General features: G+C 43.8%; 4 pseudogenes; all 4 read left to right on the top strand.

The window, feature by feature from the left end:
• On the top strand, positions 1-7,733 carry LOC124658170 (annotated as a pseudogene).
• A 234-nt stretch (positions 7,734-7,967) lies between these two features.
• On the top strand, positions 7,968-9,142 carry LOC124658159 (annotated as a pseudogene).
• Positions 9,143-9,956: 814 nt separating this feature from the next.
• Positions 9,957-11,705, top strand: LOC124658149 (annotated as a pseudogene).
• A 232-nt stretch (positions 11,706-11,937) lies between these two features.
• On the top strand, positions 11,938-13,102 carry LOC124658139 (annotated as a pseudogene).
• The last annotated feature ends 1,928 nt before the right edge of the window (positions 13,103-15,030 follow it).

Genomic DNA, 15,030 nt, shown 5'->3' with positions numbered 1-15,030 from the left:
ATGTCGGTCAGCCGAGAAGCCAACAAGGAGTGCTCTAGAAGCCCATTGTCACCCTCTCGACATCGTCCACTGATACATAAGGAGCTACTTCTAAAATAATTTTAAGCCAGTTTCCAATTAGTCTATAAATTATTTCAGTACATCACTTGATTATGCTTATATTGATTTTTATGCCCGTGTGAAGAGGGAACATGAGCAGTAGAAATGATAAGAAGTTAGAGGTAGAGCTACGATATTACTTCAGTAGTTCTATGTGAGAATCAGAAGGAGCTTATTTGTAAGTTGATGATTTGTCATCATGTGTATATCTATTTATTGTTCCGTGAAAACATACATTTAGTTAGTACATAGTCTGACAATAGTGCCATTACAACAACCATAGACTCCCTCCGTCCCGTGAAACATGTCTTCGGAGTAAGTATATGATATTGATATGATGAGCCCTTATAATGGACGTTACCAACAGATCCCATGACTTTAGCCAAATTATGTATGCAACGATATTCATAGGAAATTTTAGGCTATTTGTATACTGATGAAATATGGCTTGCATCCTCATGTTGCTACATACCATTTTTTTTTTATTATGGGCTATAAAATGTCAGATGCAAAACAAATCGTAAATGCGTTAGTATCGTGTTGTTGCAAATGCAAGAGACCAACAATAGTTCACAAATTAGTTAAGTTCTCCATGCATACGATATTTCATTAGCATAAATTTCCGGTGAAAACATGACAATATTTTATTGTTTCCAATCAAAAAATATACATGTCATTTTAAACAGTTTAAATGACTAAAATAATTTATTTCTACTACTTTCAACAATTAAAGATGGTGCCCTCGCATTTGCGAGGGCCACCTTGCTAGTTCAAAGTAAAAGCATTGAAGCAACACAAAAGAAGATTAAGTTTCAGCGGTTGCTTTCAACTTGTAACATGTATATCTCATGGATAATTGTCAATGCAAAGCAATATAACAAATGCAATATGCAAATATGTAAGAATCAATGCACAGTTCACACAAGTGTTTGCTTCTTGAGATGGAGAGAAATAGGTGAACTGACTCAACATTAAAAGTAAAAGAATGGTCATCATAGAGGAAAAGCATCGATTGCTATATTTGTGCTAGAGCTTTGATTTTGAAAACATGAAACAATTTTGTCAACGGTAGTAATAAAGCATATGCATCATGTAAATTATATCTTATAAGTTGCAAGCCTCATGCATAGTGTACCAATAGTGCTCGCACCTTGTCCTAATTAGCTTGGACTACCTGGATTATCACCGCAATACATATGCTTTAACCAAGTTTCACAAAGGGGTACCTCTATGCCGCCTGTACAAAGGTCTAAGGAGAAAGCTCGCATTTGGATTTCTCGCTTTTGATTATTCTCAACTTAGACATCCATACCGGGACAACATAGACAACGGATAATGGACTCCTCTTTTAATGCTTTAAGCATTTGACAACAATTAATTCTTTTCTCATTAGAGATTTGAGGATATTTGTCCAAAACTGAAACTTCCACCATGAATCATGGCTTTAGTTAGCGGCCCAATGTTCTTCTCTCACAATATGCATGCTCAAACCATTCAACTCAGTGTAGATCGCCCTTACTTCAGACAAGACGAACATGCATAGCAACTCACATGAAATTCAACAATGAGTTGATGGCGTTCCCCGGTGAACATGGTTATCGCACAACAAGCAACTTAATAAGAGATAAAGTGCATAATTACATATTCAATACTACAATAGTTTTTAAGCTATTTGTCCCATGAGCTATATATTGCAAAGGTGAATGATGGAATTTTAAAGGTAGCACTCAAGCAATTTACTTTGGAATGGCGGGAAAATACCATGTAGTATAGGTAGGTATGGTGGACACAAATGGCATAGTGGTTGGCTCAAGTATTTTGGATGCATGAGAAGTATTCCCTCTCGATAAAAGGTTTAGGCTAGCAAGGCTTATTTGAAACAAACACAAGGATGAACCGGTGCAGCAAAACTCACATAAAAGACATATTGAAAACATTATAAGACTCTACACCGTCTTCCTTGTTGTTCAAAACTCAATACTAGAAATTATCTAGACTTTAGAGAGACCAATTATGCAAACCAAATTTTAGCATGCTCTATGTATTCTTCACTAATAGGTGCAAAGTATATGATGCAAGAGCTTAAACATGAGCACAACAATTGCCAAGTATCACATTACCCAAGACATTATAGCAATTACTACATGTATCATTTTCCAATTCCAACCATATAACAAATTAACGAAGAAGAAACTTCGCCATGAATACTATGAGCTAAGAACACATGTGTTCATACGAACCAGCGGAGCGTGTCTCTCTCCCACACAAGCATGATGAACTTATTCAAACATAAACAAAAAAAAACAGACGCTCCAAGTAAAGTACATAAGATGTGGCCGAATAAAAATATAGTTTCAAGAGAAGGAACCTGATAATTTGTCGATGAAGAAGGGGATGCCTTGGGCATCCCCAAGCTTAGACGCTTGAGTCTTCTTAGAATATGCAGGGGTGAACCACCGGGGCATCCCCAAGCTTAGACTTTTCACTCTTCTTGATCGTAGTATATCATCCTCCTCTCTTGACCCTTGAAAACTTCCTCCACACCAAACTCGAAACAACTCATTAGAGGGTTAGTGGACAATAAAAATTAACATGTTCAGAGGTGACACAATCATTCTTAACACTTCTGGACATTGCATAAAGCTACTGGACATTAATGGATCAAAGAAATTTATCCAACATAGCAAAAGAGGCAATGCGAAATAAAAGACAGAATCTGTCAAAACAGAACAGTCCGTAAAGATGGATTTTATTAGGCCACCAGACTTGCTCAAACGAAAATGCTCAAATTGAATGAAAGTTGCGTACATATCTGAGGATCACTCACGTAAATTGGCATAATTTTCTGAGTTACCTACAGAGAATTAGACCCAGATTCGTGACAGCAAAGAAATCTGTTTCTGCGCAGTAATCCAAATCTAGTACTTACTTTACTATCAAAGACTTTACTTGGCACAACAAAACACAAAACTAAGATAAGGAGAGGTTGCTACAGTAGTAAACAACTTCCAAGACACAAATATAAAACAAAGTACTGTAGCAAAATAACACATGGGTTATCTCCCAAGAAGTTCTTTTCTTTATAGCCATTAAGATGGGCTCAGCAGTTTTGATGATGCACTCGCAAGAAATAGTATTTGAAGCAAAAGAGAGCATCAAGAGGCAAATACAAAACACATTTAAGTCTAACATGCTTCCTATGCATAGGAATCTTGTAAATAAACAAGTTCATGAAGAGCAAAGTAACAAGCATAGGAAGATAAAACAAGTGTAGCTTCAAAAATTTCAGCACATAGAGAGGTGTTTTAGTAACATGAAAATTCCTACAACCATATTTTCCTCTCTCATAATAACTTTCAGTAGCAACATGAGCAAACTCAACAATATAACTATCACATAAAGCATTCTTATCATGAGTCTCATGCATAAAATTATTACTCTCCACATAGGCATAATCAATTTTATTAGTTGTAGTGGGAGCAAATTCAACAAAGTAGCTATCATTATTATTCTCATCATCAAATATAGGAGGCATATTGTAATCATAATCAAATTCACTCTCCATAGTAGGTGGCACCAAAAGACCACTATCATTATAATCATCATAAATAGGAGGCAAAGTATCATCAAAGAAAATTTTCTCCTCAATGCTTGGGGGACTAAAAAGATCATGAAAACCAGCTTCCCCAAGCTTAGAACTTTCTATATCATTATCAACAATGGTGTTCAAAGCGTTCATACTAATATTACTACCAGCATGCAAACAAGATTTCATAGGTTTTTTAATTTTTGCATCAAACAATCCATGTTTTAAATCAGGAAATAGAATAAGAAGCTCACTCTTGTACATTATGCCAAACTAGTGTAAACAAGAAACAAAAAGATGCAATTGCAGGATCTAAAGGAAATAGCTTCGAGCACACACACGACGGCGCCGTAAAAATACTTTACCCGGGACCGTAGTATGAGAGCCTTTTACCTTTCCTCCCCGGCAACGGCGCCTGTAAAAGTGCTTGATGTCTACGGGAGCTTCTATTCTTGTAGACAGTGTTGGGCCTCCAAGAGCAGAGGTTTGTAGAACAGCAGCAAGTTTCCCTTAAGTGGATACCCAAGGTTTATCGAACTCCGGGAGGAAGAGGTCAAAGATATCCCTCTCATGCAACCCTGCAACCACAAAGCAAGAAGTCTCTTGTGTCCCCAACACACCTAATAGGTGCACTAGTTCGGCGAAGAGATAGTGAAATACAGGTGGTATGAATAAGTAGTAGCAACGGCAACGTAACAGTTGCTTTGCCCGAGACGAGTAAACAAGCAGTAGTAACGCAAGCAGTAGTAACGCAGCAAGTAGTAACGCAAAGAAACAAGAAACAAGCAAGTAGTAACTCAGCAGTATTTAGGGACAAGGCCTAGGGATTACACTTTCACTAGTGGACACTCTCAACATTGATCACATAACAGAACGGATAAATGCATACTCTACACTTTTGTTGGATGATGAACACATTGCGTAGGATTACACGAACCCTCAATGCCGGAGTTAACAAGCTCCACAATAATGCTCATGTTTAAGTAACCTTTAGTGTAAGATAGATCAACAGACTAAACCAAGTACTAGCATAGCATGCACACTGTCACCTTCATGCATATGTAGGAGGAATAGATCACATCAATATATCATAGCAATAGTTAACTTCGCAATCTACAAGAGATCATGATCATAGCATAAACCAAGTACGAACACGGTGCACGCACTGTCACCTTTGCACACATGCATGAGGAATAAACTACTTTAATAACAAATCACTAGAGTAGCACATGGATAAATTGTGATACAAAACATGCTGCAATCTTAAAGAGATATAAATAAGCACCTCACTATGCCATTCAACAGTGAATAAGTATTCTGTGAAATCTAGCCTAAGAGACCCACACGGTGCACACACCGTCACCTTTACACACGTGGGACGAGGAGTCTCCGGAGATCACATAAGTAAAACTCACTTGACTAGCATAATGACATCTAGATTACAAGCATCATCATATGAATCTCAATCATGTAAGGCAGCTCATGAGATTATTGTATTGAAGCACATAGGAGAGAGATGAACCACATAGCTACCGGTACAGCCCCGAGCCTCGATGGAGAACTACTCCTCCTCATGGGAGCAGCAGCGGTGATGAAGATGGCGGTGGAGATGGCAGCGGTGTCGATGGAGAAGCCTTCCGGGGGCACTTCCCCGCTCCGGCAGGGTGCCGGAACAGAGATCCTGTCCCCCAGATCTTGGCTTCGCGATGGCGGCGGCTCTGGAAGGTTTCTGTGGGTTTCGTCAATCGTCCCGGGTTTTCTGATCCAGGGGCTTTTTATAGGCGGAGAGGCGGCGCAGGAAGGTCGAAGGGGGGGCCACACCCTAGGGGGGCGCGGCCCCACCCTTGGCCGCGCCGGCCTAGGGTTTGGTGGCCCTGTGCCCCCTCTCTGGCGGTTCTCGGGTGTTCTGGATGCTTCCGGGCAAAATAGGAACTTGGGCGTTGATTTCGTCCGATTCCGAGAATATTTCGTTACTAGGATTTCGAAACCAAAAACAGCAGAAAACAGAACCGGCACTTCGGCATCTTGTTAATAGGTTAGTTCCAGAAAATGCACGAATATGACATAAAGTGTGCATATAACATGTAGATAACATCAATAATGTGGCATGGAACACAAGAAATTATCGATACGTTGGAGACGTATCAGAACCCGCCAAAATAACGCCTCCTTTAGGCCCCAAATTTACTGCAACTATGATGGATAGGCCCGGCCCAGCCCAGGAGAGGGAAATCCCAGCTGAAATCGACCCGACCCGACCTAAAACCCTTGTTCCCAAATGACCTCACCCAGAGTAGGCGACATGCGAAGGCGGCGAGGAAGAGGAAGAAAAAAAGCGTCGCCGTGGTGGTCCGGATTCGGCTGGCGCGGTTCGGCTGCCGGAACCGGCCCTTCTACCGGGTCATGGCCACCGACAGCCGCTCCCCGCACGACGGGAAGCACCTCGAGGTCCTCGGCTACTACAACCCGCTCCCCGGTGAGATTCCCCCACCTCGATTTCCCACTCGATCCGTTCATGTAGCCCCGTGGCGCCCGCTTATTTATTCCCAAGAGTCGGCTCCGCTTAGCTGTGCTACTCTTGTCGTACCTGCGAAGGATTTGGGCGTGCGTGGGAGCTTTAGTGATAGCTGATGAGGAAATGTGTGCATTTTCAGGGAAGGATGGTGGCAAGAGGATGGGACTGAAATTCGACCGGGTCAAGTGAGTTTTTGTGCTCCCTCGATATTCATCCTACTGACTATTATTCAGTTTTTTTCCTTTTTGGCCGAAAACAGCCTTACCGTAGTTTCTGCTGCACCTACTCTAGAAGTAAACATTCTATGTTTTCATCCCCGTAAGTACTAACCTTTGTGGGCCATGGTCTGGTTTTGCTACAATGAAGCTCCGCCAGTGTCTGAAACCTAAATAAGTTAGGCTTTTTTCCCGTATCATGCTTTGCTTCGAGCAAGTACATTATATCATTGGGATGTTGAGTACACAAAAGAAAAAGCAACTCGAAACTATCTCGTGCTGCACAATGCTTGTTGATTGCAATGCCAAACGACAAGCATCGTTCACTTCTTGCAGCCTCCCTCCATTAGTGGAGAATTATTGATTTAATGAACAAGGATTCAGGCATTTCGATTACATGAGTTGTGCTTGATTGCATCATAGCAGACCTGTTTTAAGTACATCAGATGTGCTTGATTATATCCATAGCAGACCTAATAAGTAATTGCTCTAAGTATGACACGATGTTTATTCGGCCTCGCGCCGCAAAACCTGCAACTTTTTGTGACACAAGTACAACTATACTTATGTTGTAGGTACCGGCTATCCGTTGGGGCACAGCCATCGGATCCCGTGCAGCGTATATTCTTCCGCGCCGGGGTTCTCGCCTCCACCTCCGTTGCTAGCTATGGGCCGTAAGGGTGGACATCGTGACAGGAACCCCATTCATCCGATGACTCGGACGTCCCTTGGATCTTGAGGGTGTCACAATTGTTGATGATCCCAATGCTACCGAAGGTGATGTCGAAGAACCCGTGGCGCACATGAGTTCCATGCGCCACAAAACTTTTTTGACTCCCCACGCAACTCCACCCCCCCCCCCCGTGGATCGCTTTTTTTTACCTCTTTACAAAATAAGAAAAATAGATAAAAATTTCAAAAAATAAATTCCTTCAAGATGCCCATGTATTATGTCATCTTTTACCACCCCCCCTCCGTGGATTTCTGGTTGCATACGAACTCGAAAAAAAATGCATAATATATCAAAATGATTCCACGAAAATTCTACATCCAAAACGCGTCTATCTACGAAACCTGATTTCGTGTCAGAGATTCCTCCTGTAGTCGACACATTTTGTTAGTGTTCTATTGTGTTAGTGCACACGTTTCTGTAACCTCGTGTATATTCTTACATATACTTTTTGTGATAAGTTATACCACCTCTTACCGTGTCATCTATGAATATGATTTTGCACAAAAAATGCAATCTGGTCAAAAAAAATTTCAAATGAAGCTTTAACTTGAAGTGACCTTTTTTTTCCTAGAAACTGAAGCTTAAATTTACAAGTCCATATACAACGGGCCAAACGTAGACATGAACCCGCCAAAATAACGCCTCCTTTAGGCCCCAAATTTACTGCAACTATGATGGATAGGCCCGGCCCAGCCCATGAGAGGGAAATCCCAGCTGAAATCGACCCGACCCGACCTAAAACCCTTGTTCCCAAACGACCTCACCCAGAGTAGGCGACAGGCAAAGGCGGCGAGGAAGAGGAAGAAAAAAAGCGTCGCCATGGTGGTCCGGATCCGGCTGGCACGGTTCGGCTGCCGGAACCGGCCCTTCTACCGGGTCATGGCCGCCGACAGCCGCTCCCCGCGCGACGGGAAGCACCTCGAGGTCCTCGGCTACTACAACCCGCTCCCCGGTGAGATTCCCCCACCTCGTTTTCCCACTCGATCTGTTCATGTAGCCCCGTGGCGCCCGCTTATTTATTCCCGAGAGTCGGCTCCGCTTAGCCGTGCTACTCGTTGTCGTACCTGCGAAGGATTTGGGCGTGCGTGGGAGCTTTAGTGATAGCTGATGAGGAAATGTGTGCATTTTCAGGGAAGGATGGTGGCAAGAGGATGGGACTGAAATTCGACCGGGTCAAGTGAGTTTTTGTGCTCCCTCGATATTCATCCTACAAACTATTATTCAGTTATTTTCCTTTTTGGCCGAAAACAGCCTTACCGCAGTTTCTGCTGCACCTACTCTAGAAGTAAACATTGTATGTTTTCATCCCCATAAGTACTAACCTTTGCGGGCCATGGTCTGGTTTTGCTACAATGAAGCTCCGCCAGTGTCTGAAACCTAAATAAGTTGGGATTTTTTCCCGTATCATGCTTTGCTTCAGGCAGTACATTATATCATTGGGATGTTGAGTACACAAAAAAAAGCAATTGAAACTATCTCGTGCTGCACAGTGCTTGTTGATTGCAATGCCAAACGACAAGCATCGTTCACTTCTTGCAGCCTCCCTCCACTAGTGGAGAATTATTGATTTAATGAACAAGGATTCAGGCATTTCGATTACATGAGTTGTGCTTGATTGCATCATAGCAGACCTGTTTTAAGTACATCGAGATGTGCTTGATTATATCCATAGCGGACCTAATAAGTAATTGCTCTAAGTATGACACGGCATGTTTATTCGGCTCTATTGCTGCAAAACCTGCAACTTTTTGTGACACGGTACAACTATACTTATGTTGTAGGTGTCGGCTATCTGTTGGGGCACAGACCATCGGATCTGTGCAGCGTATACTCTTCCGCGCTGGGGTTCCGCCTCCACCTCCGTTGCTAGCTATGGGCCGTAAGGGGTGGACATCGTGACAGGAACCCCATTCATCCGATGAGCTGGACGTCCCTTGGATCTTGAGGGTGTCACAATTGTTGATGATCCCAATGCTACTGAAGGTGATCTTTGAAGAACATGTGGCGCACATGAGTTCCATGCGCCACGAGAACTTTTTTGACTCCCCACGCAACTCCACCCCCCCCCCCCTGGATCGCCTTTTTTACCTCTTTACAAAATAAGAAAAATAGATAAAAATTTCAAAAAATAAATTCCTTCAAGATGCCCATGTATTATGTCATCTTTTACCACTGAGAATTAACAAACAATAATTTCGACTTTTTTGCAAAATTGCGTGGGAAAATCATCAAACTGGATTTCTGGTTGCATACGAACTCGAAAAAAAACGCATAATATATCAAAATGATCCCACGAAAATTCTACATCCAAAACGCGTCTATCTACGAAACCTGATTTCGTGTCAGAGATTCCTCCTGTAGTCGACACATTTTGTTAGTGTTCTAGTGTGTTAGTGCACACGTTTATGTAACCTCGTGTATATTCTTACATATACTTTTTGTGATAAGTTATACCACCTCTTACCGTGTCATCTATGAATATGATTTTGCACAAAAAATGCAATCTGGTCAATTTTTTTTTCAAATGAAGCTTTAACTTGAAGTGACCTTTTTTTGCCTAGAAACTGAAGCTTAAATTTACAAGTCCATATACAACGGGCCAAACGTAGACATGAACCCGCCAAAATAACGCCTCCTTTAGGCCCCAAATTTACTGCAACTATGATGGATAGGCCCGGCCCAGCCCAGGAGAGGGAAATCCCAGCTGAAATCGACCCGACCCGACCTAAAACCCTTGTTCCCAAACGACCTCACCCAGAGTAGGCGACAGGCGAAGGCGGCGAGGAAGAGGAAGAAAAAAGCGTCGCCATGGTGGTCCGGATCCGGTCGGCGCGGTTCGGCTGCCGGAACCGGCCCTTCTACCGGGTCATGGCCGCCGACGACCGCTCCCCGCGCGACGGGAAGCACCTCGAGGTCCTCGGCTACTACAACCCGCTCCCCGGTGAGATTCCCCCACCTCGATTTCCCACTCGATCTGTTCATGTAGCCCCGTGGCGCCCGCTTATTTATTCCCAAGAGTCGGCTCCGCTTAGCTGTGCTACTCTTGTCGTACTGCGAAGGATTTGGGCGTGCGTGGGAGCTTTAGTGATAGCCGATGAGGAAATGTGTGCATTTTCAGGGGAAGGATGGTGGCAAGAGGATGGGACTGAAATTCGACCGGGTCAAGTGAGTTTTTGTGCTCCCTCGATATTCATCCTACGGACTATTATTCGGTTATTTTCCTTTTTGGCCGAAAACAGCCTTACCGCAGTTTCGCTGCACCTACTCTAGAAGTAAACATTGTATGTTTTCATCCCCGTAAGTACTAACCTTTGCGGGCCATGGTGCGGTTTTGCTACAATGAAGCTCCGCCGGTGTACGAAACCTAAATAAGTTGGGCTTTTTCCCGTATCATGCTTTGCTTCAGGCAGTACATTATATCATTGGGATGTTGAGTACACAAAAGAAAAAGCAAGCTGAAACTATCTCGTGCTTGCACAGTGCTTGTTGATTGCAATGCCAAACGACAAGCATCGTTCACTTCTTGCAGCCTCCCTCCATTAGTGGAGAATTATTGATTTAATGAACAAGGATTCAGGCATTTCGATTACATGAGTTGTGCTTGATTGCATCATAGCGGACCTGTTTTAAGTACATCAGATGTGCTTGATTATATCCATAGCAGACCTAATAAGTAATTTCTCTAAGTATGAAACGATGTTTATTCGGCCTGCGTTGCAAAACCTGCAACTTTTTGTGACACAGTACAACTATACTTATGTTGTAGGTGCGGCTATCCGTTGGGGCACGGCCATCGGATCTGTGCAGCGTATACTCTTCCGCGCTGGGGTTACTGCCTCCACCTCCGTTGCTAGCTATGGGCCGTAAGGGTGGACATCGTGACAGGAACCCCATTCATCCGATGAGTTGGACGTCCCTTGGATCTTGAGGGTGTCACAATTGTTGATGATCCAAATGCTACTGAAGGTGATGCTGAAGAACCTGTGGCGCACATGAGTTCCATGCGCCACAGAACTTTTTTTGACTCCCCACGCAACTCCACCCCCCCCCCCCTGGATCGCCTTTTTTACCTCTTTACAAAATAAGAAAAATAGATAAAAATTTCAAAAAATAAATTCCTTCAAGATGCCCATGTATTATGTCATCTTTTACCACTGAGAATTAACAAACAATAATTTCGACTTTTTTGCAAAATTGCGTGGGAAAATCATCAAACTGGATTTCTGGTTGCATACGAACTCGAAAAAAACGCATAATATATCAAAATGATCCCACGAAAATTCTACATCCAAAACGCGTCTATCTACGAAACCCGATTTCGTGTCGGAGATTCCTCCTGTAGTCGACACATTTTGTTAGTGTTCTAGTGTGTTAGTGCACACGTTTCTGTAACCTCGTGTATATTCTTACATATACTTTTTGTGATAAGTTATACCACCTCTTACCGTGTCATCTATGAATATGATTTTGCAAAAAAATGCAATCTGGTCAGTTTTTTTTTCAAATGAAGCTTTAACTTGAAGTGACCTTTTTTTTTGCCTAGAAACTGAAGCTTAAATTTACAAGTCCATATACAACGGGCCAAACGTAGACATGAACCCGCCAAAATAACGCCTCCTTTAGGCCCCAAATTTACTTGCAACTATGATGGATAGGCCCGGCCCAGCCCGGAGAGGGAAATCCCAGCTGAAATCGACCCGACCCGACCTAAAACCCTTGTTCCCAAACGACCTCACCCGAGTAGGCGACGAGCGAGGCGGCGAGGAAGAGGAAGAAAAAAAGCGTCGCCATGGTGGTCCGGATTCGGCTGGCGCGGTTCGGCTGCCGGAACCGGCCCTTCTACCGGGTCATGGCCGCCGACAGCCGCTCCCCGCGCGACGGGAAGCACCTCGAGGTCCTCGGCTACTACAACCCGCTCCCCGGTGAGATTCCCCCACCTCGATTTCCCACTCGATCTGTTCATGTAGCCCCGTGGCGCCGCTTATTTATTCCCAAGAGTCGGCTCCGCTTAGCTGTGCTACTCTTGTCGTACTGCGAAGGATTTGGGCGTGCGTGGGAGCTTTAGTGATAGCTGATGAGGAAATGTGTGCATTTTCAGGGGAAGGATGGTGGCAAGAGGATGGGACTGAAATTCGACCGGGTCAAGTGAGTTTTTGTGCTCCCTCGATATTCATCCTACGGACTATTATTCAGTTATTTTCCTTTTTGGCCGAAAACAGCCTTACCGCAGTTTCTGCTGCACCTACTCTAGAAGTAAACATTGTATGTTTTCATCCCCGTAAGTACTAACCTTTGCGGGCCATGGTCTGGTTTTGCTACAATGAAGCTCCGCCAGTGTCTGAAACCTAAATAAGTTGGGCTTTTTTCCGTATCATGCTTTGCTTCAGGCGAGTACATTATATCATTGGGATGTTGAGTACACAAAAGAAAAAGCAATCTGAAACTATCTCGTGCTGCACAGTGCTTGTTGATTGCAATGCCAAACGACAAGCATCGTTCACTTCTTGCAGCCTCCCTCCATTAGTGGAGAATTATTGATTTAATGAACAAGGATTCAGGCATTTCGATTACATGAGTTGTGCTTGATTGCATCATAGCAGACCTGTTTTAAGTACATCGGATGTGCTTGATTATATCCATAGCAGGACCTAATAAGTAATTGCTCTAAGTATGACACGCTGTTTATTCGGCCTGCGCTGCAAATCCTGCAACTTTTTGTGACACAGTACAACTATACTTATGTTGTAGGTACTGGCTATCTGTTGGGGCACAGCCATCAGATCCTGTGCAGCGTATACTCTTCCGCACTGGGGTTCTGCCTCCACCTCCGTTGCTAGCTATGGGCCGTAAGGGTGGACATCGTGACAGGAACCCCATTCATCCGATGACTTGGACGTCCCTTGGATCTTGAGGGTGTCACAATTGTTGATGATCCCAATGGCTACCGAAGGTGATGTCTGAAGAACTCGTGGCGCACATGAGTTCCATGCGCCACGAACTTTTTGACTCCCCACGCAACTCCACCCCCCCCCGTGGATCGCCTTTTTTACCTCTTTACAAAATAAGAAAAATAGATAAAAATTTCAAAAAATAAATTCCTTCAAGATGCCCATGTATTATGTCATCTTTTACCACTGAGAATTAACAAACAATAATTTCGACTTTTTTGCAAAATTGTGTGGGAAAATCATCAAACTGGATTTACGGTTGCATACGAACTCGAAAAAAACGCATAATATATCAAAATGATCCCACGAAAATTCTACATCCAAAACGCGTCTATCTACGAAACCTGATTTCGTGTCGGAGATTCCTCCTCGTAGTCGACACATTTTGTTAGTGTTCTAGTGTGTTAGTGCACACGTTTACGTAACCTCGTGTATATTCTTACATATACTTTTTGTGATAAGTTATACCACCTCTTACCGTGTCATCTATGAATATGATTTTGCACAAAAAATGCAATCCGGTCAATTTTTTTTTCAAATGAAGCTTTAACTTGAAGTGACCTTTTTTTTGCCTAGAAACCGAAGCTTAAATTTACAAGTCCATATACAACGGGCCAAACGTAGACATGAACCCGCCAAAATAACGCCTCCTTTAGGCCCCAAATTTACCGCAACTATGATGGATAGGCCCGGCCCAGCCCAGGAGAGGGAAATCCCAGCTGAAATCGACCCGACCCGACCTAAAACCCTTGTTCCCAAACGACCTCACCAGAGTAGGCGACAGCGAAGGCGGCGAGGAAGAGGAAGAAAAAAAGCGTCGCCATGGTGGTCCGGATCCGGCTGGCGCGGTTCGGCTGCCGGAACCGGCCCTTCTACCGGGTCATGGCCGCCGACAGCCGCTCCCGCGCGACGGGAAGCACCTCGAGGTCCTCGGCTACTACAACCCGCTCCCGGTGAGATTCCCCCACCTCGATTTCCCACTCGATCTGTTCATGTAGCCCCGTGGCGCCCGCTTATTTATTCCCAAGAGTCGGCTCCGCTTTAGCTGTGCTACTCTTGTCGTACCTGCGAAGGATTTGGGCGTGCGTGGGAGCTTTAGTGATAGCTGATGAGGAAATGTGTGCATTTTCGGGGAAGGATGGTGGCAAGAGGATGGGACTGAAATTCGACCGGGTCAAGTGAGTTTTTGTGCTCCCTCGATATTCATCCTACAGACTATTATTCAGTTATTTTCCTTTTTGGCCGAAAACAGCCTTACCGCAGTTTCTGCTGCACCTACTCTAGAAGTAAACATTCTATGTTTTCATCCCCGTAAGTACTAACCTTTGCGGGCCATGGTCTGCAGTTTTGCTACAATGAAGCTCCGCTGATGATACCGAAACCTAAATAAGTTGGGCTTTTTTCCGTATCATGCTTTGCTTCAGGCGGTACATTATATCATTGGGATGTTGAGTACACAAAAGAAAAGCAACTGAAACTATCTCGTGCTGCACGGTGCTTGTTGATTGCAATGCCAAACGACAAGCATCGTTCACTTCTTGCAGCCTCCCTCCATTAGTGGAGAATTATTGATTTAATGAACAAGGATTCAGGCATTTCGATTACATGAGTTGTGCTTGATTGCATCATAGCGGACCTGTTTTAAGTACATCGGATGTGCTTGATTATATCCATAGCAGACCTAATAAGTAATTGCTCTAGGTATGACACGGCTGTTTATTCGACCTCACGTCTGCAAAACACTGCAACTTTTTTGTGACACGAGTACAACTATACTTATGTTGTAGGTGCGGCTATCTTTGTTGGGGCGCGGCCATGAGATCACGTGCGGCGTATGCCTTCCGTATTTGGGGTTTGATGTCTCGTTCCCCCTCCTTTCACGTAGGCAGTGTTGGGCCTCCAAGAAGCAGAGAGTTTGTAGAGCAATGATTTCC

This window comes from Lolium rigidum, chromosome 1 (assembly GCF_022539505.1).
Source record: "Lolium rigidum isolate FL_2022 chromosome 1, APGP_CSIRO_Lrig_0.1, whole genome shotgun sequence".
Classification (NCBI taxonomy): Eukaryota; Viridiplantae; Streptophyta; class Magnoliopsida; order Poales; family Poaceae; genus Lolium; species Lolium rigidum.
Note: the sequence above shows the minus strand (reverse complement) of the source record. Positions and strands in the feature narration are given on the sequence as shown.